The sequence below is a fragment of the Parus major genome, chromosome 1, assembly GCF_001522545.3.
Source record: "Parus major isolate Abel chromosome 1, Parus_major1.1, whole genome shotgun sequence".
In the NCBI taxonomy this organism is placed as follows: Eukaryota; Metazoa; Chordata; class Aves; order Passeriformes; family Paridae; genus Parus; species Parus major.
The window spans coordinates 62,001,600-62,025,155 of record NC_031768.1 but is presented as its reverse complement, the minus strand read 5'-3'; the positions used below and the strand labels follow the sequence as shown (position 1 = coordinate 62,025,155).

Below are 23,556 nucleotides of genomic sequence, written 5' to 3'. Positions count from 1 at the left end.
CAAAAGCCAATTCTTATCCAAATACTCCCTCAGTGAACAGCAGGACCAGGACAAGCACATTTGATAATGCCCATACACTCCAGCATCCAACTTTGTTTTAGCTTGGAGGGTTTCCTGAACCTGATGTGGTTTGTCCAGTCAGTGACCTTCACTAGAGCTCTCTTCCAGCGCCTTGTGCAGTCTCTCCCTAGATTGTTGTGAACTTCATTAATCTACACTGTCTTTAGTGAAGGAATGTTGTGAGTATAATACCCATGAACATATAAAGGAATATAATTTATTGTATTATTTACTTTGAACAGGCCTGTTGCTGTCCTCTGATGCACCTTTATTTTTCTTTATTTTGATAGAGGAGGTGAAAAGTTGATCCCTGTCCATCCTTTTTGTTTGTGACTTTAAAACATTTATTGCTGTTTTGAAAACGCAAATTAGAGAGGTGCTGTAGTTACAGTCTCTGAAGAAGACTGCATTGCCCCAAGGCTAGAAATCTATTTCTTCTTAGCTCTGCCAATCAACTACCAGTCTGCCTGCTATCTGTGGCAGATGCTGAAGTTGCTATTGCAAAGAAGTCCTTCCAAGTCCTGGGGAAGTCTGGAAGCCTAGATGAGCACATTCTGAGAGAGCCATTCTTTTCCACTGTTAGGGAAGATGCATTAGAGGAAAAGATGCAGTCATGCATATTGTGCTCTTAAACCCTGCTGGTCTTTCTTCAAGCAGAATCTAAAAGAATCATAGGGTGTGGAAATAAAGAGGATAAAATTTGCCAATCCACAGAAATCAGCCCCGTTCCAAGAAAATTACTTGCTAATAACTAAAGCTCAAGGAATCAATGTAAACTTTATCTAAAATCTGAAGCAGAAAGCTGAAGCTAAGACTCCTCTAAAGGAGGAGGACATTTTTTCTAGAGTAGACCTTAACTTGGGCAGAGTTAACATCATAATGAAAACCACTGAAGCTCGTGAAGGTTTCCTATTGTTTCAGTAGGAGATTCTTAACTCATGCAGCATTCTTCCATTTTCCCTGCCATGTGTTTTACAAGACACACAAATATTTTTCAGGCAGACAGGAAAACACAGTTTCCATTAATAAAAAATTATGCAGACAGGTAAGACAGGTCTCCAAAAGCTTTTCTTAAGTCTTACTACAAGTTAAGGTGTATTATGTCATTGTGCAGAAGAAGATAAGCGGCTATTGCAGAAAAATTCAGTTTTAGAGAAATTATATAAACTCCACTTAGTGTCAAAATTATTAAAGAGTCCTGTACTATTGAAGTACAAGAGGCTAAGGGAGACTAACCATGCCAGGATACTCAAACAGAAAGTCTTTTCATTCAGGTTTGTGAATAACTCTAGTTAAAGTGACTCTATTTGACACAAAATGACGTGTACTGTTGCAAAATAATTTCTGTCAGCAGATTTCACTTAGGCAACACCCTGTCTATCAGCTATAATCATACTGGGTTTGGCTGCAGGATCTGATTATTATTTCAGAAGGGTATGTTTGGCTAAGCAAGTTAAGAGAATGTACTAAAAGTTTCATAAGACACAAAGAAAGATTTTTGAAAAGGCACACAAATCCCATGTTATAAACAGGTTGTTAGGAGCTCACAGCATCCCTCTAGTTAGGACACCTATTTGTATGTTATGAACAAGCACACATTTAGAAGTCCCCATTTGAAAAATGTGACTCTGGAAGACAGGTCATTGCTATTGACTCCCTGCTATGATAGCTAGATACACTGAAGGTTAGAAAGGCTCTAGCCTCTAATGTTATCAGCTCTAAGCCCAAATATTTCCTAGTTCTGATTGGTCAGCTTAGAGCTGTATGTCACATAAAAGATCCTGAGGATGGTCTTGCACCTCACTGACTTGTTAACAAAAATATATGATTAATTATCATGTTAACTATTGGCACTTGGTTGAGAAGTCCCTAAAAAACAAACCCAAATTTATTTTTTCTTCAAGGCAGAGACTACTGACTGAAATATTCATATGGACAGCAGGCATCTCCTGAACATCACAAAGATTTTGAATGTGAGCAAACCCCTGTGTCTGAATAGATCTGTCTGTACCCCAGACCCTTGGTACTTCGAGGTATGAAGGCGACACTGTAATGAGTATCGTTCGTTCAAAGTTTAATGAGGACTCCTTTGTGTACCCCAGACACCTGATGCAGCAAGTGCCAGGTCATTGCAAGGCTTTCAGAATGTAGCTGAAGTACAAAATGTTTTTGGAGAGACTACAAATGCTGAGAGGTTTTTACTGATCTTGAAAGATGACCTAGAGGCTGATTTAATTGACCTGTTGCTGTCTACAATCTCTCCTCTGGGAAGTAAAAGGCTCTTGATAATATGATGTATAACAGTAAAACCACAACAAAATGTTTTAAATTGGTGTTGTTTCTGTAAGTCTGAGAATTGTTGATGATATAGTTTTAGATCTGTGTGAACTGAATCGATCTGTTGTGGTACTACACCTCAATGCTTTATCTTCTGAAGCAGGCTGTGCTGATGGCTACTTTTTCTGGGAGGAGGCAGGGCGAACACCAAGTCAACAGAAAATTCCTGTTTGGTTCACAACACAGACTCAAGGGTAGCACTCTGTAATATAATCCAGAGCTCCTGTGAGGAATATAATGTCTTTTCTCTGCTGCATGGATCCCTATGTAAAAATAGACATCTTGCAGGCTGGTAGTTCAAAATCCCTGAGGATTAGTGATTGGTCAGGAGATTATGGATACTACTTCAATCTGAATTTGAAATAGCAAATGAAATTGTGGAGGCACTGATAGCTGACAGTGAACTGCTAGTCTCCTCACCCTTCCTGTAGAGACAGAAGGCTCTGTCTGATTTGGAATGGTACATTTGCCTCTGCAATCAGTTGTAGAAGGCACCCTGTTTCTGGTATTTATTGTTTCTAATAAGCTGGACAACTTGTTAGAGAATGAGAGAGAAAAGCCACGAGGCCAACAAGTCACTCAGCACTATGTATGAGACCGTGCTGAAATACAAAGACAATTGCTGCTATTGGGGCTATAAATACATAAGGCACTTAAGACAAAGACAGCCACTATCAAGGTCCCTGCAGAAAGTATGCAAGTAATAAAATTAGTCATTTCAGGACCTGAACTTTAAAATACATGAACCAGAGACTTTCCATATTGCTGAGGAATATTTTATCCCTTCTACATGCATGGGCAGCAACCTGTAGTGAGAGTCATGCTCCTCTTGCCTCCATCAGACTTCCCTGCCAATGCAAGTGGATCCTGCTAATGGATATGTCCCAGAAGATCAGAATTCCAGCTTTTAGGACACTGAACAAGAGACAATATTTTAAATCATAACTACAGCTTTACTTGTAGAATTTAGATATAAACTGATCTCTGTTTAAGGGAAATCTCCCCTCTCACCTTCCCTTCCCTGCTCTATGTTTCATCTCAGAAAAAGGAAAAGTTACTATGGGATATGTTTCTCTCCAAAGAATCACACTAGGGAAAATCTTGAACACCAGTAGCCTATGACTCCTTTATCCATATACAAAGACCTATGTCTAGTATGTTGACTCAAATTGTATTTTGCTAATGATCATTAGGGGACTTCATTTGTTGTATGAAATCAATTATACTACTACAATTAAAGTTAAGTAAATCACACAGTACATGTGCTGCATGATTTCCATTTCTTTAGTATGATGGAAATAATTAAATCATCCATGTTTTTATTCATGTGGCTATTTAATGCCCTGAGGTCAGTAGACATGAGGGTGCTTCAAGTATCTGCTGATACCATTTAATAGACCTTTTCATTCAAATAATCTGTCCTTGCACTCATGGGGCACATGCACACCAGCAGTGGAACACATCTACACAACCACTCAAAGAAGCATCCAAGAGCGTCCCGGAAAAGTTATTCACATTCTTTGTAAAAACTGGGCAATTAAAGTAATTGTCTGCGTTTTGGCCAACATAGATGGAAAATTGGGCTATGTAAATTGACACACACACAAACTGAATTAATAAAGTAACTATCTCTTTATGCTGTTGCTGTACTTCACACTGCTAGTCTGGAAAGCCCAAAACTGCATAGAAATGCAATTTCTAGTTCTCCAAATATTTTTCTTAGTTCTGATATTTTTGTATTTATTTCTCAAAACTGGCCAAAAAACATTAACACTCCTGAGTATTAACACTTTCCAACCTATATCTTTCTGATCTATAGTTTGTACTCCTTCATTGAGTCCAACTGCAGTTATGTTAAATAAGGGGATTACATTACATTATTAAATCTGCTGAAACAGAATAATGCAGAATGACTGTACACCATGTTCTACCAATTCTACCTCCAATCATACATTCTTCTGCCAACTTAAAAAAATGTTATATCATTCCAGTTTCCTTGTATGTGGCTGTTTACCTCATTTAATCAAACTGCATATATTTTTTCTTCCCAACCATCCTTTAATTATTCTGGTTTTGGACATCCTTATTTAATCTGTAAGTAATATTTTCAAAATTATTAAATGATAATTTCATTAACACCTTTCCAAATGGGGTTTAGATCCATCTATATATTATTAACTGTATATGTTGCTGAGTACCATACTATTGGAAATATATACAGTCATATTACGGGGGATTGATTTCTGCAGTAGTTGCGCTGGGCCTCATGCAGGAAAACTAAATTTCTCATCCTAATAAATCTCCTCTGGTTACAGAAATACTTTCTTTAGTCAGCTTTTTCTATTTTTTTAACTGTTCAATAAAATATTACTAGGAAAGCTTAAAAAATATTGTTTGCATTTGCAACTTCAAACTTAAAAGTGAATGTTGCATTACAAAAATTCTTAAATTAATATGCATGTTGAGAAGCAAGTTCTCACAAGTAAAAACAGACAACTGTAGGTTTCAACTGTAAGTAAAAGGAGCTTTAGTATTTTTTCCTTAACTTGTTTAATTGATTAAGGCATCTTGCTATTTAAAACCATTATTCTCTCTTCAGGAAACACCTTGGATCAGAAATTACTTTTCTGACTCACATGAGAAGTCAAGTGACACAACTTTCAGATGCCTTTTAAAAGCAGTATTCACTATCCAGGAATTATATTTTCCTATCCATGTAAAAAACTGTAAGTTAAGCATTCTAAAGTTATTTGCTAGACATGTGCCTCTAAAAACTCTATCTACACTGTTTTTCTTCTATATAAACTATATTAATATAAAGATGCAGTGTTATCTGAGTCATATTTTTGAATAATTCTATTCAAGTCGACAACAATCTTTCTTCAAACCCACTTGTTATCATAAAGGTTTTAAGACTTTGGTGGTCTCTTTCTAAGTTAATTCTCAAATAGCATAAATAGCATAAGCAGATACCTCCTACTTCAAAAAGAAACAACAAAAAACACTAACCAATAAACCATAAACCAAAGCCAGGTAAATTTAAATGGTTCAGGTGCAGTATTAAACAAAAAAAAATCATACTGGAAATCTTTTGGTTCCTTATCAAGATAACAAGATACAAAGAGCCAGAAAAGTGAAGGGGTGTTGCTTTTCTTTTTTCCTCTCTGAGGTGAGTGAAAGGTATTTGGTTCTCTGTACAATACTCACATTTTTAATACAGCTGCTTCTAATACTTGAAACTTTTCCAACCCAATTTGAGTGAATAAGGTAGAATAAAATGTCCATTTTCAAATGTTCACAGCCTTTCCTGTTGCAGACCCAAAACAAGAAAAACCACTGGAAGATGAACACTTTAATTTGAAGACTTTAATTACCATTTGATATAAGCACATAAGTCCTCAAGTGTCTAACAGAGTACAACAGAGTGATAATTAATAATACTTTTCTCATCATCCTTCAAGTTGAATTTCTAAGAGAGAACAGATATGCTAGCCAGTATTCTGAATAGTCAAATGATCTTCATTCCTTCAATATTCTTGTTCTTATGTTACATATTTTATGCTCTAACTAAAGCATATACATGGATTATTCCCATTTTAATCAAGGCCGTGAATGTTGGTAACATGAACCGTACATTTTCTGTAATATTGTTTTTGAGCACAGGAAAATGAAATAACTTGAGGTTTGGAGCAGAAATACAAGTGATACTTTCTAATATCACTAACTAATTTCACTTTAGGGTTCCATTATCACAGCATAGATACTAGGTTTCATTTTTATTACTAACAGACTTTATTTACCACTGTAAAAATAGCCTGTTAACCACAGAAAGTAAAATTCACCATCAAAGTTCTGGTTTTGTTTAGGAATCAGACTTTTTCAGATATTCTGTCAAGCAGTAAACCCTTGTTATCTATATGTGACTTAAAGGAAACGACACGTGTTTTGAATTCGGCATATTTCCCCGTAATACCTACAAAGCTATATATACCTGAAAAGCATGTGCTAGAGAGAATTAGAAGACAAGAAAAAAGGGCACTGGCAATGCTGAAATCAGCTTGCTGACCAGAGAACCAAGCAGCGCAAGCGGAATAATAGCACTGCTTGCATGAACAGGTTACATGCTTTACCCTTACTGCCGATCTGTAAATAGAAATTATATATAAATAAACTTTAAAATTAAAGAAGTGAAAATTAAAATACACAAAGGCATGTAAAACTCAAGAATATATCTATTAGGAAAATAAAAAATAAACCTGCATTCATGCAGATTTATCATGTTTTCAGACTATACAATTTTACCTCCATAGTACAAATTTATTTTTCAAGTTACAACTTAATGTTCTGGGTTATCTATTGTGTGGAGCCAACAATTATGGAAGAAAATAGATGTGAGAGCATTATTATGAAAGAAACATTTTTTCTAATCCGTTCTAAATTGTCAGTGAGGAAGATGCTGCAGCATCACCAGATGACTTGGTTCCAGTCTTTAACTGTCCTTGTACTTCAAAGGATTTTCCAAATATGTAGCCTTTTTGACTGTAAATTAAGAAAATTTTTTTGTTCCTTTCTGCAACGGGGTACAAAAGACCATTGGTGCCCGTGTTCTTCACAATAATCTTCAGATGTCCTACTATTTTTCCCAGTCTTCTCTAGACTAAACAAATACAACTTTTTTGAAATATGCCTTACAAATCTTGCTTTCCAAAAACCTTTTAGCTTATGTGTTCTCCTAGGGATTCCCCTTCACCTGAAAATTGAAATAATTTTCGGTTTTTAGACTTTATTTTAACACAGAGATCAAATAATTTTATTCACTGATTTTTATTCTGGCCATTTTGCATGTATGTTCTTTGATTTTGCTTCATCTGTAAAACTAGGTAGTATTCACGTTACTTGAAATTTTATGGAACTGTAGAGCAGTAGGCCCCACAGACCCTTGAAACAAAATACACCTCTACATCTCTCCAGTAACTTTGGGAATCAGTAATGACAATTTTCTTTGAAAATTAAGTAAGTCACTTTTTCTTATTTTTTTCTTTTACTTCAAAAATCTGATACACCAGGGATTTTATATATCTTCTTAGTTTTACATTTAACAGCTAAAACAAGAATTATAATATTCTTAATAAATAAGAGAACGGATGGATGGACAGACAGGCATAAATCCAGTTTTTCTTTGAGAGTCAAGCATAAGAGAAGGGAAATTTGACTCAGCCCATGTCTCTGTCTATTGTCTCAAAATAGGAAATGTCTGCTGAAACAGTTAGAAGGATGTTGTTAGTTGAAGTACACTAGGAATCTCTTTTTGATGATTACACAACTACTAGTTTGTAGTAAAAATATATCACGTTTTGCATTATTTTCAATGAGTTTTGCCATAATGAAGAAGAAATATTGTGGACCAAGAAAAGTAAACCAAAAGAATTAAGATAGTAACAGATCAATTCTGCAGCAACTATCTGTATTCACATTTATTCCCAAATGCCTGCCTTTAGAGAATCCAGTCTCTTTATGTTTTTTTAACCACAGATAGTTTATCCCAGGAACCTTCAAATTATTTCCTTAGAAAGAAGGTGGCAGGGGGGAGGAGGGGGAGAAGAAGTGATAAACTGCAGAGCAGTTTATGACATTTAGCCCAGATTTTCCATTTCTTTGCTCTACTTCACTTGTGCAGCTATACCATAATCACATATGAAAGCTCTTCTCAGAAGTGGTTTCTACAGTTTGGTTTAGCTTTTTATCATTCATATAGCTTATTCATAGGGTACTTTCATAATGAATTTCTGAAATGTAGTAGTTGTTCTTTGTAATCTAGCTAATCTATCAATGAGCAAAATGTCCCTGATACCTAGGTGTGCTCTCAACAGGTTGAGTAAGTAGGCTGAAGGACTCCTCGCAGCAGTACAATCCTGCTCAGAGCCACCCAATCTCGATCTCCAGAAAAGACTCTACCCTTCAGCCAAACTTCTGAATGCATTTATCTCCTCCTTCCCATACTTCAATTCAGCTTCCAGCAGCTCCTAAAAACTGTCCCCCCATTTCCTCAGGAAACACAGACAGGCAATCCTTCAACAAGTTATTAAGTAGGAGTGATGGGCATGGAGTGTAATCACAATGAAGAGAGAAATAGTCTATGAAGACTTATCTAGCAGACCTGTCCTATCTGCCATAAGATTTTTCAGAATCTCTTTTTGCAGAAGTCTTGAAGCAACTCCTTTCCTCAAAACAGGAACTACCAGTTCTGGCAGTTCAGACATTAGGTTTAGCATATATAATATACTCCAGAGAGAAGTGGATAATTTAAAATATTTTGTTTAGGTGTTTCATGTAATTTTCTAAAATTATACTTAAGGGCATCACAGTATTGTAATTTTATATCATTCACCTGAATTTCCAAAATACAAGGTCATTATGAGAAAGAAAACTTCTTTTTATTCAGCTAGGTGTGTAATATGTACAACACAATTGCTTTATGTTATTCTCTATGAGCATCTAATTCCAGTTTCTTATATTCGTAATTGATATTCTCTCCCTTCTTTTAAGGTAGTTTCTAGTATTGGCAAAACCATGATCCTACTGATGAAAAGCAATCCAAATACACAGATTCATACATTCATACCACAGAAGGGTTTTTTTGTAATGCAGTTCCCTACTGTGTTGCATATCCGGTCGATGGCAATATGGTAAAGCCAGAATAGCCGGTTTGTTCCCCCAGAAGAGCTGCCTGCATTTCTGCAGAACAGCTTCTCCAAATGCTAAACCTACAGGCAAATTTACGCTGAATTGTTGTTATGATGGACTATTTTCTTACCAGTGTTCCATTAGCAATAGCTTCATATTAAAAACTGTTTCCAAATCCCTGCTCCTAATCTTACTTCTCAAACTCTCAGCTATTTTCCTTTGATCTATAGCATCCTACAATTTTCCCAGTTTCTTTCATTTATGTACTTTACATCCTCAGCACTCACCAGAGTAGCTGACCACTTTCAGAATCTGTATTTGTTTTTATTTGAGTTGTTTATTTCCTCTTTTTACCTCTAAGTGACTTAAAAGACAACGCTCAACTGAATGCTAATTGATCATGTTCCAGCATTGTCTGATGTGCCATATTGTCCTTTCCTTTTTTATTTTCTGTCTTTAGACTTAAGCTGTTAATCCCAGGTCACAAAGTAGTCTATGAAAGTAATTTCATTTTCCCTTTTTGTGCAGTTTTTCCTGCACATAGTTTTCTACAACCTGTAAAATTAGAAATTATCATGGAAATAACTGGCGACCTCACAGGTCAAAAGGTGACCTGGAACCTAATAGTAATTATATCACATACTGAACACCTGTCCAAGTAATACAGAGATTGTGCTCATTCCAAGACATAACTGCGTATTGGGGGTTTTTGTTGAAAACTATATAAATATTCAGTAGAGCCCTTATTCCATCTTGTGCATGATGAGGTGACTATTTTACATTGAAGCATGCCCACTACAGCATGAGGTCATTCTCAAAAGTCTCACAATAAAATACCACAAGCATATTTCAGGCTTTTATCCTATAAGGTAGATGGGACCCAAACTGCACTTTAATAATGAACTAAATCTATTTACCTAGACGGTCCCATGCTGAGTTCTTTATTGTAACCTTGCTTATCTTGAAAAGAATATTCAGTCATCTATCTGGCTTTCAAGTTTCCATGTTAAAATACTTCCACATCAGGTAAGTACTGTTTTCCCTTCTGTTGTCCTCTGGCTTTCTTAAATTGCCAATTTTTCAGTTTTTCTATCTTCCATTTTAATTGTCATATATTATATCCAAACGTAATAAAATAATTGACATTTCTGGTCAAGAAATAGTAAGATTACTGGTTTTCATGCCATTGCCTTTTTTGATTAGAGTAAGCTAGTACAGTTGTAATTACTGCCAACTGGATGTAGTTCCTAAGGTTACATCTGTGTTACTGAGCTGAAGAGGGCTTAGGCACGTACTTGAGCTCTACCATGTGATAATCCACACCCTTTAACTCTTAGCCTGCTCTTTGGAATGCTTTTGGCCGAGGCCAATAAGCACTCAGGTAAAATACTGCAGGATTTGAGGAACAGCATGAGTTAGAGAATCTTCTAATAGGCAATACAAATGAGGCTACCCTGGCTCAGGAGAGCAGGTGGGTTAGCCAGGCAAATGCGAGCTGTAGTTTGCTACTGGCTCTTGACTGGGTTGTGGTGTATTTTCTTTTCTATGTGACCTAAGAAATCAAATGCAGCCAAAACCTGGTAAGGAGACACCTTCATGTGATGCCAGTCCCAAACCTGATCAGAGGATGGGAGCTGTTGGTATGGGAGAAAGACAGACCAGCATTAGGCAGACTGTGACTTCCCCAGGGCAGGCAAATTCTCAGCCTGTGAGAAATAATGGATCTTGGCTGCCTTGTGCTACCTCCAGTGAGCAAAACAGGGGTACAGAATCTGGAACTCTTCATATTTTCAGATCTTTTCTGTATTTTTTTCTGTATTCTCAATTGCCAGTTTTGTTTGCTGTTTCTTCAACTATCTTTTCAAATAGATTATCAGATTCGTAGACAGTGGCCTTAAGACTTCCTTTTATTCAGTATTATTCTATGGGGAAAAAAAAATTAACTGCTCAAGGAACTTGAAAAAAATCTACTTTCTTGTGCTCCTTTAAGATTTTCACATACTTTAAGAATATATTAGCAAAATTATACTAATTAAGTGGTTAATTAGGTTTTTTTAGATAGTATCAGATGGTCTGAGAGCTCTCTTTCTGTTCTTTCTTTGCATGATGGCAAGATTAAAATTCTCCCTTCCAGTTCCGTTTCCTTTTCTCCAACTTCATACTTCACTAAACATTTTTTTACAATGGAATCTCTCTTATTCTATTGCAATGTTATTCTGAACCAGCTTTTTGCTATTACTCTTCAAACTCATTATTTTTCTGTCAATGATTTTCACACTATCTTTACACTTTTTCTGGTCTTTTTGTTAAACCAGAAGTATTGTATGGTCATAAAGTCTTAATTTTAGATCTAGTATCTCCATTTTTTCCTGATTACTGTCAGATCCAGTACTGCATTAACTTTCATTACTTCTTCCAGTTGTTTTAAGTACTATACAAAAATCTTGTAACCTATTTTGAAGCACCTCTTGCATGTAACTCAAATTTCTCTCCTACAGCTTTCCATAAATTTCCATATATATATCAATATATGTATATGTATAACATGAATATAATATGTGTATATATATATATATATGACAGTCATGGAGAGCCTCATAAACCTAGAGAAAGTCAAATGAACCAAACCTTCAATAAAATCTTCATGGATTTTGTTTCTTCCATTTTCATTTGTGAAATTATTTCTGTGTCTGCCAGCCATGTGATCTACAGAATCTGCAAGCAGGGTGGTTGTTTTATAAATTATGTTTCCCTCACTTTTTATTCCTTATATAGCTACAGATAGTTATATTCTATTTATGTCTTAGCCAGTCCTGTTTCTAATGCAATCAAAGAACAATTCTTGGAATTTGTAGTGGTATTGCATCTCTCAAGACCACCTGTACCAAAGCTGTATTTATGAACAGAAAGACCTCTTTTTTCATTATTATTTCCTGCAGGACTTTATAGAATAAGTATGTTTTCACATCTCAATGTAGCAATACACTCAACTTTATTCTTCTCTGGCAAATGTTTCCCTATGGTTACACTTATTCATTTGCTGAAATATCTTTCCTCTTTTGTTAGTATTTCCAGCTATGCTTTTCTTATTGTTCCTAATAGATTTAAAAATAAAGACATATTAACTGATCTTTTAAACCGAGATTTTATCACTCAAAAATTGCAAATCAAAAATACACAAATTTGAGTGTAAAAATAATTTTATCATGAAACTGCGAGTCTGAATTTTAGATTAGTAGTACTATCAAAAAAGCAATAGTTTTGTAAATTAAGCTGCACCAATACAGTACTCTCAAAACTAGTTTTCTAAAAATGTGCTAAGTCAGTCTGATGTACTGCCTTCTAAGAATAATATGCCATTGTTAGAATTGCATTATTTTTCATGATGAGCAAGGCCTTAGTCCGTAACAACTCTGCTGTAAAATGAATACAAGTAGTAAGTTACAGATTATTTCAGGATCTGTATTGCCTTATACTGTTAGTAGAAAAGACAAATCTTCAGGAGCCACTAGTGACTTAACTGTGTGCTGTCAATGTGCATCATTTGAGGATATACTGCAGAAAGCCCCTTCAGGTTTTACATGGGTTTTAATATGATTTTGTTTCCTATGGATAATTTTCATATCGTTTTTCTTCATAAACATAGTCGTAGTCGATGCAACTTATTTTGAGTAAAAAACTTACTGCTTCTACTGTTCAACACAAACTCCTCATTGGTGTAACTGTTTTAGAAATTCTGAATTTCCTCTGCTTTCTCATCATTGTAATGTCATCCTCATGCTCAGTACACACATCTGGCAAAGATAACTTTGTTAATGGCCTCAAAATTATGCAAAGTCCTGCAGGTAACTACACTACTTAAAAACTTTTAGGCACCGTAAATGACATTCTCACTCACCCAATCATTTTCTAGTATATTACTATTATTAGTGTTGTTCTTATTGCCAATTATTGTAGGTATCAGAAGAGGCTACAGAATAATATTTTACACATATAAAACAAAAGTTCTGAACATCACTGTTTATGTTTTATCACAGCATTCCTTTTACTGCAATCCAAATATTTTAGATTATCTAAAGAATATTTAGTATACCTAAGAAAATATGTAGGTATCTATCACATAAAAAAAATGAACTATCATTAAGTATTTCTGCTACAGCTGAGCATGATTTTCAAAAATTCTGATTTTATACAACCTTTTACTTGTCTTTTTCAAAAAATTCAATCTTATATTGCTATCAATACAAAGCGCTCTTTCCAATAGCATTTTTCTTTATATGCAAACAAATCTGAAAACGTTTGCCATACCATTTATGAACACAGCATGGTTTCATTCAGATGAACCAAGCTCTTTTTAAGTTAGCATTCCTATATTGAACAAGTACCATAAGTCTTTATTTTTACAGGAATGTTCATCTCTGTCTATAGTTACTATTCCATTGATGTAGAAAGCAAGGTACTTTGATCCTCTGAAGGCACATGTAGAATAAAAAAACCTAAAATGCTGTCAGGAATTGTTAAGTTTCTTCTCTGCTTTACTGGAAGTCCTAAAATAGCAGATCCATCCAGCATTTAGAAGTAAATATATTCTTGAGTATATATGTTCATGCTCAAAGCAATATTCTAGGCAAATGGATGCAAACATATGAGAAAAAAGGGATCAGTATTGGACCAAAAGAATTAGGAGAGAGACCAGTGTAGAAAGGAACCACAAACATAGGTTAACAAAAGGAACCAAAAAAAAGGGAGAAGACAGAACTCAAGAGAAGGAGAGATCTCTAACAGGTATAACCAAGAAAATATTACCAGAGGGAGAAAAAAAATAATTTGACCTTTTAATAATTACTGAACAGAAAAAGAAACTTCATCTTTTAGTAAGTCAGACTTTACCAGTACACAGCTTTGTAAGTCTACCCCACTTTTTGCAAGTGAGCCATGTAGGACTCATTTGTTAAAATAAAGACTAATGCTATATTTTATTAAACTTTTATGTCTTTAATATGGATTTTATACTCTTCACATTTCATTTTACATTTCTACAAACATCTTTAAGTTACAGTTACATTGGGAAACCAACACATTTTATATGAAGGCAGAAGAACAATATTTTTTGACAACTCAAACCATAAAAAAATTCATGAGTGCCATATTCTTCTTTTTCTATGTCTTCATTACAGTACTATCAGTCAAGAAAATACTGGTATCAGCATCAAAGGAAGGGTCAGCATTCTTCCACATCAGAAGTTAGGACAATACTTTCAACATGGAAAGCAGGATTGTCAGAGAGGTAGCAAGTGAAAAGCTTCAGAAAGGATGGCAGCTGTAAAAAGTCAGAAAAAAAAAACAAACCACAAACAGGGAAAGATAAGATAACAAGATTGGAAAGGACAGGAAAAAACAATACACAGGAAATGGCAACAGCAACAATCGTGTTTATTCATACTAGAAACAGTACAAGAACACTGACAGAAAAGGTGAGGAATAAGGCAGCCATTCTTAATGAGGTCTAAAGAAAATATCTACTATGGCATGAAATGCTCAGTTATTTCTCAGTGAAGGTGACAGGTCACTTAACTTTTAGCTTGAATTAGTCAGCTCAGAGCAGGATTCCTGTGAAGTCAGCAAACTAAAATGGGTACCTCCAGAGGGCGATTCATCCCATCCTAAGGTCTGAATCTTAGACTCTGAATCACATACTTGAAATGTAATTAATTTTGTGAAGTTCAGAAGGTATTTATGAAGCTAGCATCTTACCTTCAAGATGAATATTTATGGATAACATCTGGATTAAAATAATAAGTGATTCAGCATATTTTCAACTTCCTTTAATCTGAACAAAGAAAATGTACTAATGACTTTCATCTGCACAGAACATGTAATAGGTTTGTGCTGCATAATATTTTTTACTACTGAACAGTACTTGTGTGCACTACACTGAGCCCAAAAATGAAGTCTGACGCAAATAAAAGGAAGTTTGCCTTTCTGTTAGAACTAACTATGTACTACTAGGCTTTAAGTTTATCTGCTGTAAATAAAAATTTAAGCTTAGCATCAATAGGATTCTCTGTTCCAAACTTTAAGACACAATTCATTAAATATCATATTTAACTGATACTTAAAATGGCACAGCTGGTATTTCAGTAATTAGTTACTAAATACAGTAAATGCTGCTGTGAAAAAATGCTGAAATACAATGTCATGATCATGAACACATTTTATAATGGTTATTTTAAACGAACTATAATTAAATAAAAGAGTCATGAGTGAAGGGCTGCTTTTAAAGTTGGTATACAGCCCAATCAGTGCAGGAAATTTCAGTGTGGAACTGGTCTGTGGAAACAACCTCTTCATATCACCTTCACCGACTTGCCAGCCCAGATGCAGAGCCAAGACTCTATGCTTACAGAACTTCAGTAACAAAGCATAAATAGTCAGAGAAGGGGATGGAAAAGTGAGCTTTTCTCCTGGGCAGTGATCTGGGGGCTGGAAGACACCAAAGGACAGAAGTGCTCACCATTAGCACCTCCTTGTCAATGTGGAAAGTCTGAGAGACATAGTCCTGGGACTGGAGTGGTCTTCCAGTAATGACTATTTCAGATTACAGTCATCTTGATACTGCCTATTACATGAGGACAACACAAAGTTGCCAGTTACAATGCAATTAAAAAGACATCTTTAAAATTTAAATAGACTTGGAATGGGAATTTGCACTGATCAATTTACATGATCTAAACCATTCTAGAATCATGCAACATGAAATAGTGTAACATCAATGCAAAACAACATAATGGCAAAGGCTTAACTATAAAATAGACCAAAAAGTCTCTTATTTAGAACTTCTAAAAGTTTTGTCTGCATTTAATTTCATTTTCCTTTTAGAAAGAACATGAAGAATACAGTTATGTTAGTTTTTCTGTATTCCTATCTTAACTGGGTGCCCTTATAAACTGTTGCCCAGTGACAGACATGGCACAGGAATGGGAACCCTATCACACAGCAATTTATAGCATAGTTCTTATGCTGACCTATCTCTATCAGCAGAAATTAATACACTACATTCCAAAAAGTAGATGTTACCATTCCAAAATTAATTGTGAACTGGCACCATAAGGCCTCTCCCTGCCCCACCCATTTTCACTCTCTGTCCCTTTTAGAGGGGATGTTACTCTGCCATACATCAGCTCAGGGCTCAGTTACACTGAAGTGTTGCTAAGGTGAACAGTTAAAATGTTTTATGCGTACCACCGAGTGAAGGTATGAAAATGGGAGATCCTTATCTCTGTAGTTAAAAGGGTTTTTTGCATGGTAATTCAAGAAGTTATAGTCACTGTATGAATATTTAATTAATATTAATTGCTCAGTTTAAAAAGTGTGGGATTTCCCTAAACATATACTCTTGCTATAACACTAAATATACTCATGGGAATCATGCAGAAAGTAAGCACATCCATGAACAAATTATGGAATGAAACTTTGTATTTGCAATTTCCTAATTTATTTTATTCTATTACAGCTTATGGATCAAATCCACGCTGATGTCTAACCTGTAATGAGTGCCAATGTAAGTAATCCATTGTTCTACAACTAAATTTGAATATGAAGTGGTTGACTTTGCCTAGCCCTGCTGAGTAACAGTTAATGCAGTTTCTATTTTCAATTTCAGTACTATTACAATTAGGTTTTACACAGAAATTCTGACACTCTTAACTGTTATTGCGTGCCTGCTTGTGCCTTTTCCCAAATGCTAGTGACTAGAATTATCAGAAATATGTATTTTAAAAATGGTTTTGATTTTTCCATGTCTAATAGTGGGTTTTTTAAGAGCTAACTTGGGAAGACAAACATTGGGGTAGTCATCATTTCAGCGGAATAATGAATTTTGTGGTTCAGGTTGGCTCTGAAAGTCAATTGCAAGCCTTCCTTAGAAGTGCTGGTGCTAAAATAAAAATGCACAGTGAGTAAAATACAGCTCAGAACAGCAGTTAGAAAGCTGAAGTCTCACTCTGTTTTCCATGCAAGCACAAAGCATAACATATCTGAGCACTATATAAAAAATACTACTGGAAATACTCACCTGACTCCTCTCTTTTATCCTATTCTTTCTCCTATGCTCATTAAGTTTTTTTTCATCTTTCCTTCTGTAAAGGAGAATAATTTCCTTCTCCCCCTTTCAGTTTCTTCCTTTGCTTTTTCCTACCCACCTGCACAGTTTCTGAAATTTCAGAATTTAAAAGAGCTACAGATCCAATCCTGGGGTTAAATACCAAGTTCTGAAAGCTTTAGCATGGCTGAAGATCAATAACTTAAATTTTAAGTATTTTTGTTCTCTGATTTCCAGCAAAGGTATAAAAACACTAGAATAAAGTTTAGCAATGAATCTATTTAGATAACTGTAACCTTAGAATGAAATCACCATCCTGTAAAGGGCCATGCTCATACAGCAAAACATAATGATTTTTATAAATTTGAACTATACCATTTTCTCTGATAACTTATTTTCATGTTTAGCTGCTATGAGAAGGGCATGCCCACTTCTCTCCTTTAGTAGCCATTCTAAATTCTGCACACAATCCTTCAACAAATGAAATTATTCATATCTTTAAATATTTTTAACCACCTTATATAAGATATTTAGGAGATGAAAATAGTGAGAGCTAAGACTAGCATATTGTACACAAATATACGTATTTTCTATCCTGTAACAATTCATAAACAACATTTATTACCTGCATCCATGACATACATTTTTAAATGCCAGGTCTTGTAAACATAAAATCCATCTGTATTGTATTTTTTAAAGTAGCTTAACAGCCATAATATCAAATGTTGTTTCACACATAGTATCAACATTTGATGTTTCATTGACACAGTAACAGGAAGCCAGCTCAGTGTAAGTTACTTTGTAGAAGATAGTGCCAGAACTTCAAGGGGTTACTTCTCAGGAATCATGAACTCCGGCAAGTCTTTAAAGATAAAATGACATATGACAAACAATAAAAGTAAAGCAAATTTTTAGGGACCAGTGTTGACTAACTAAAATAATAATCTCTATATTCAGTATAGAAATCTGACCAAGGGAGAAACACAATAGTTTCCTTTGAAAATAATGTACCCTCTTAGAAAAAAAAAACAAACCAACCAACACCCCCCACCCCAAAAGTATGCTTTTTTTTTTACTATTGTTATGGTGATCTTGGTACATAATCTATTTGTATAGTCATGTGCTGACAGGATTATTAATTACTGAGTTCCAAACTTAAGCAGAAACCATGTATCTCATTAGCTAAGTTTAGTCACAGACATAAGTATGCAATCATAATCAATATTGAGAAGGAAAACTGTTAAGTAAAAGCTTAAGACTTATGAAAATATCTGTTCCAAAAAAATCCCACCACATTTAAAAAAATGCCTTTCATTTAAGGGGACATCCTATGACATTGATTTCAGTTTTCTGCAGACTCTTTAGTCTTCATAAACAACTTTTTAGGGATCTGCAAAGTAATAATTAAGAAAAGCAATCCCGCTGTCCATAAACTTCAGTTTAACACCAGTAGATGTAATAGTACACTGGATTAATTTACTTTAGAAAGATCATAGATCACAGGAAAATGCAAAGACACCAGGCTTTAGAAATCCAAGACTTTCTATCCACTTTTTAAAAAGTAAGACAAACATTATCTAAAAGTCATAACTCATCATGTGGAAAAAACTCTATCATGTCCTTATGAGTGCTACAGGGAGGGGGAAAAGGAATAAATGAAATAAAATCTACACTCAGCAGATTTCAAATGATGGGACCTGTCCCACTCTGAGAAGATGCCAAGTGTACATTGTAAAGGAGAAGCATTACTACCGTGCAGCCAGCTTTCCACAGCATCTCATTTGAATCCTTTTGTGTTCACTGGTGAAGCCAGGCAGCCAGCACTGTGTTCAGTCTGGGGCTCCCTCGCTACAAGGAGGACAAGGAGGTGCTGGAGCATCAGAGAAGGGCAACAGAGCTGGGGAAAGGTCTGGATCTTGAGTCCTACAAGGAGCAGCTGATGGAGCTGAGGTTGTTCAGCCTGGAGAAAAGGAGGCTCAGGGGGACTTTATCTCTTTCTACAGCTGCCTGAAAGGAGGGAGGGGCCAGGTGGGGGTCAGTCTCTTCTCCCAGGTAACCAGTCACAGGACAAAAGGAAATGGCCTCAAGTTGTTCCAGAGAAGGTTTAGATTGGATATTAGGAAACATTTCTTCACTGAGGGGGTTGTTAAGCACTAGAACAGGCTGTCCAGGGCATTTAAAAGACACATGAACACAGCACTAAAGGACACAGTTTAGTGGTGGACTTTTATTGATAGGTTTATAGTTAACTTGATGATCTTAAGGGCCTTTTCCAATCTAAATTATTCTATTCTGTGATTTATTTGTCTGTCTGCGTCTGCAGTGTAGAACTCCACAGACAGGAGGCTGAAGAAAGTATAGTGAGACAGAAGACAAGCTTTAGATGTAAAGGATTTATAGGACCATTTGTGCTTTTGCATGTAATTGTTCCTGGTGAAAGCAGGAAAGTAGGTTTTTCACTTAAAAGGGTCACGTGCAGAAGGGTCATGGAGAAGAAGATGAGGTTCCAGAAGACAGGTAAAGGTGTAACTAGAACAAGTGTGGCATGAGCTAGAGTCAGACAGAGAGCTGTAGCCATGTTCTCTAGTAAAAGTGATTTTCAACTGACCCAAGTGTATTTATTCAAGTGTGATCTTTCCAACTCTTATTGAAACTCCTTCTCTGATACCTATCCCAAATTTTTCATTCATGTGTGCTTATCCTCAGACCTAACCATACACCCCATCACTGCTTCTATATCCATATGCCTTGCCTGGACTCATAAATCCTGCTGTCCTGTCACTCACAGGTAAACTCGGGAAACCACCTTTTTCCACAGTGTAGCAGAAGTCACTCTCTCCTTCCTTAAAAGTTGCTTTCTGATACAAAGCAAAGATTCCCCTCAATCTCATATTCAGCTTGTTCAAAGCCTGACCAAAGACAACATCAGAATCATGTAAGCTAGCAACAGGTATTTAGCAAGATAATATAAAAACAAGCATAACTCACTTCATTTCCACATTTATATCAAAAGACATGAGTAAGAAAAATGGAACACAAAAAGGTTAAACAGAGCACCTGTTAACTTGCTCTACCCTTTAAAAAAAACAACTGTCAGTATTTGTTTTTAGTATTCTGTTTAAATTTCATAAAACACATTATAGTGATTTTAGATCAGAAAAATTATTATTTAAGATAAATATATTTGTATCACTTGAATACAGCTTATAGTCTGGTGTACCTCAAATTTGACAACATCACAATTCCTAACAAAAATATGCTCAGAAGGCTGGAAAAGCTAACATCTCTACAAATTACTTATGGATGTGCTTATATGGTACTCAGGACAATGAGAAGTAAACTATCAGGGCCAACTACAAGCACTAATAATAAAAATATTTTATGATGCTGGAAAATTTTCAATAGTAAGAAAAAAGTAATAAGAGACATGATATGAGAACAAAGAAACTTTTTACAATGCAAAATTATCATTCAGGGAAATAAATTTAAAGAAGTTGGTCAAATACAACTGGGATTTCTGAAAAAGTAACGAACAGGTAATAAGACATGTTAATAATTGTAAGGAAAGTGTACGCCCAATTATAATGACAGAACGGAAAAATCTAAAGTCTGTTTTTCTAGCAATGAGAAATCAGATTTTAATTCAAAGAAGGATATATATTGTAATCTAGAGGAGCTGACAAGTTTATTTTTGTCAGATGAGAACCCAAGACTTGAAAAATCATACTTATCAGAAAACTAAATCTACTAGTAACGAATATATATGAAAAGTAGGACTAGTGAAGAATTTTTGGGATATTCAAGGACAATGCAAGAACCCCATATTTCTGTTTCTGGGGAAGATGTGATGGGGACAGAAGGATGAATGCTGCCAGACTGCTTTTCCTGACTCCCTTCTGGGAGCTCTTGCTGTTGCTTCTTATGGAGAGGCACATAACTTACCTAAAACTGAGAAGGAAGGGAGTGCTCTCTACTTTTTCATACACTCCAGAACATTGGTTCCCACTTAGTTTTGAGCAACAGATCATTATCAGCTCTCAGCAATTTTCAAAAGCCACCACACACCCATCTGATAAAACTTTTAATTGGAAACACTATTTAAAGCAGTGTTATGTTTTAGCCAAACACATGTTCAATTCACCCTAGCCTTGGAGTCCACCAGGGATTTGCAGACAACAGCTTGGAAACCATTCCAGCTGTTGCAAAGGTACAATGATATCTTCTACTCCATCCCTCCCTCCAGACCTTCTGGTTACTGCGTGAAACATTTCTGCTTCTTTATCTGATTTCCCCTGGGATTAATTTTAAGGGCTGTGAGTGCTTTTAGCTTCTGAATTAGCAGCAAACTGGCATTTGCCATTGCCCACAGGTTTGTGAACAGTAGATGTAAAACAGATCTGCCCATCGATAATACTGCTACTGCTAGAAAAAGGAACAATAAAAAAAATCTACAGATTTAAGAAAATGGGAGCAGTATACACTTGATTCATGTTTTAAAATTTATCATCAATCAATGAGGACAACAAACTTCTATTTACAGATCCAGAATGATTTTAAGAAATTAAAAGAAGCTGCTAAAAATCCATGCAAACACCAGTAAGGTGGCTTGAGAGCCCTGGCTTCTCACCGCAATAAGACATTACCTATCACTTTAACAGTGATATCCCACTAGGTAGCAGGCAGGACCTCCAAGTTCAAAACATGTACTTTAAGCTCATTGGGGTTATGAAACTCTGAGAAAACAGGGAAAAAGAATCTTCTCTTCATTTTGCAGCCCCTGCTGTTAAAAAGAACAGTAACAAGTCCCTGCCTTCCTGAGTGGCAGGACTGGTCACAGCCTGCTGAGCTCACCGTTTATGGGCTGATGGCTTCTGTAATCCAACAGCCACTGCCTCTCTCTGATGATGGATTTGACTGAACAGTGGGGTCAGCGATATCTGGCCACTGTGACAGCCATGGCTCCTGGATCACCACACGTCCTGCTGTGAGATCCTTCTGCAGCTCTCCAGGGTCAACATTAGGTCTGCCTCCAACTGTGAATATTTTCCTTTTATCATCTGCAATCTTTACAATTGCACTTTTTCAGATTGTTTAGGAACAGGTGCCAGTAGAGGAACAGCAAAGGTGCCAGTATAAACCTCTGTGAGGAGGCAGTGTTAAAACTGCCCATTAGTTGCTATACTGTTCTTTATCTTCTAACCCTTTACTAATCCACAAAGAATTTTAAGTGACTCCCTACTTTATTTTGTTAACAGTCTTCAGTTACAGAACTTTTAAAAAACTTTTGGGTCACTTTTTCCTGGGCATCTGAAAATGGCTTCTTCAAAAAACTAGCAAAGCTCTAAGACAAAGCTACCAATACAAAAGCCATGATGGTTGCTATTACACCTATCCACATTCCTATTAATTGTATGTTTTATCATATCACTGGCATTTTGTCTGTCATTGTAGCCTGATTTTTTAGTCCATCAGTCCATGACCATCCCTAAAACCCTTTTTAAAAGTAGGGTCACATTTGTTACTTTCTATTCCTCCGTTATCAAGGCTAATTTAAGTACCGGATTAAGCAACACAGTTCATGGTTAGCTCACCAATTTAATTTCTGAATTTTTCTAGGACTACTGAATGAACAGTATGTTATTGGGCAATTTATTAATGTTTATTCAATCAATTTGTTTAAATACTTTATATTGAGATAACAAATCTGAACTATTCCCTATAAAAAACAACTCCTATTTGGGGATGTCCCTAATCATTCTGTCATAAACCTTGCCGGTGCAATGAGTTCAATTTCTTTCTGTAATGGCTTTGTCTTTCTCCTTAACCACAACTATCTATTAAACTCACCTCCCTACTAGCAAAATTTACACTGGAGAAAGATAGGGCTTGGCTTTTAGATTTTTAGCCCATTGCATTTCAAAATCTTTTTATTCTACCTCATATTAGGTCAACACTGCCCAGAATTGTGCTCTTTTCTGCTTTGCTTGCTTGGATTTCGCTGTTTTAAAAACCTGAAATTATTTCTAGAAGCTTCTTTTACTGCTGAATTATATTGGAAAAGTCTAACTTAATCAGGTTAGAATCAGAAAACAAAGTCCACATGTATTTTTCATATTTACTTAAATTGTGTCTTCATTAGTACACAATTCATTTTTTAAACAAGACTGGACTTCTTTTAAAATTTTATTTTAATCTTTTTTTCTCCTACAAGTATGACAAACTTGAGTATGACTATTTCACTGCTGAATGGTTCTTGCATAGTTATTTGTTGTATGTTGATCTAGACTAAATCAAGGGCTGTCTCTCACCTTCTGGATTCCCTATCTTGTTTGCTCAAAAATTAGTGCTCAATGATATCTAAATACACAGCCTGT

At 35.6% G+C, this 23,556-nt stretch overlaps 2 long non-coding RNA genes across 34 annotated transcripts in view; one reads left to right on the top strand and one right to left on the bottom strand.

Moving 5' to 3' along the window:
- LOC107200774 overlaps nt 1-23,556 on the bottom strand; it is a 91,389-nt gene that overhangs the window by 51,323 nt on the left and 16,510 nt on the right. For 10 of the 18 annotated variants that reach the window (XR_004497740.1, XR_004497741.1, XR_004497736.1 and 7 more), the window contains one exon: nt 14,061-18,044. The exons of 6 other annotated variants lie outside the window; for them this stretch is intronic. This is a non-coding gene — a long non-coding RNA (uncharacterized LOC107200774). Of the gene's footprint in view, nt 1-14,060; nt 18,045-23,556 lie in introns of those variants that run through there. 2 more of the 18 variants (XR_004497745.1, XR_004497748.1) reach the window with 2 other exon arrangements.
- Nucleotides 16,595-23,556, top strand: part of LOC107200815 — a 50,850-nt gene continuing 43,888 nt past the window's right edge. For all 16 annotated transcript variants that reach the window (XR_004497764.1, XR_004497756.1, XR_004497770.1 and 13 more), the window contains exon 1: nt 16,595-16,642. This is a non-coding gene — a long non-coding RNA (uncharacterized LOC107200815). The remainder of the gene's footprint in view (nt 16,643-23,556) is intronic.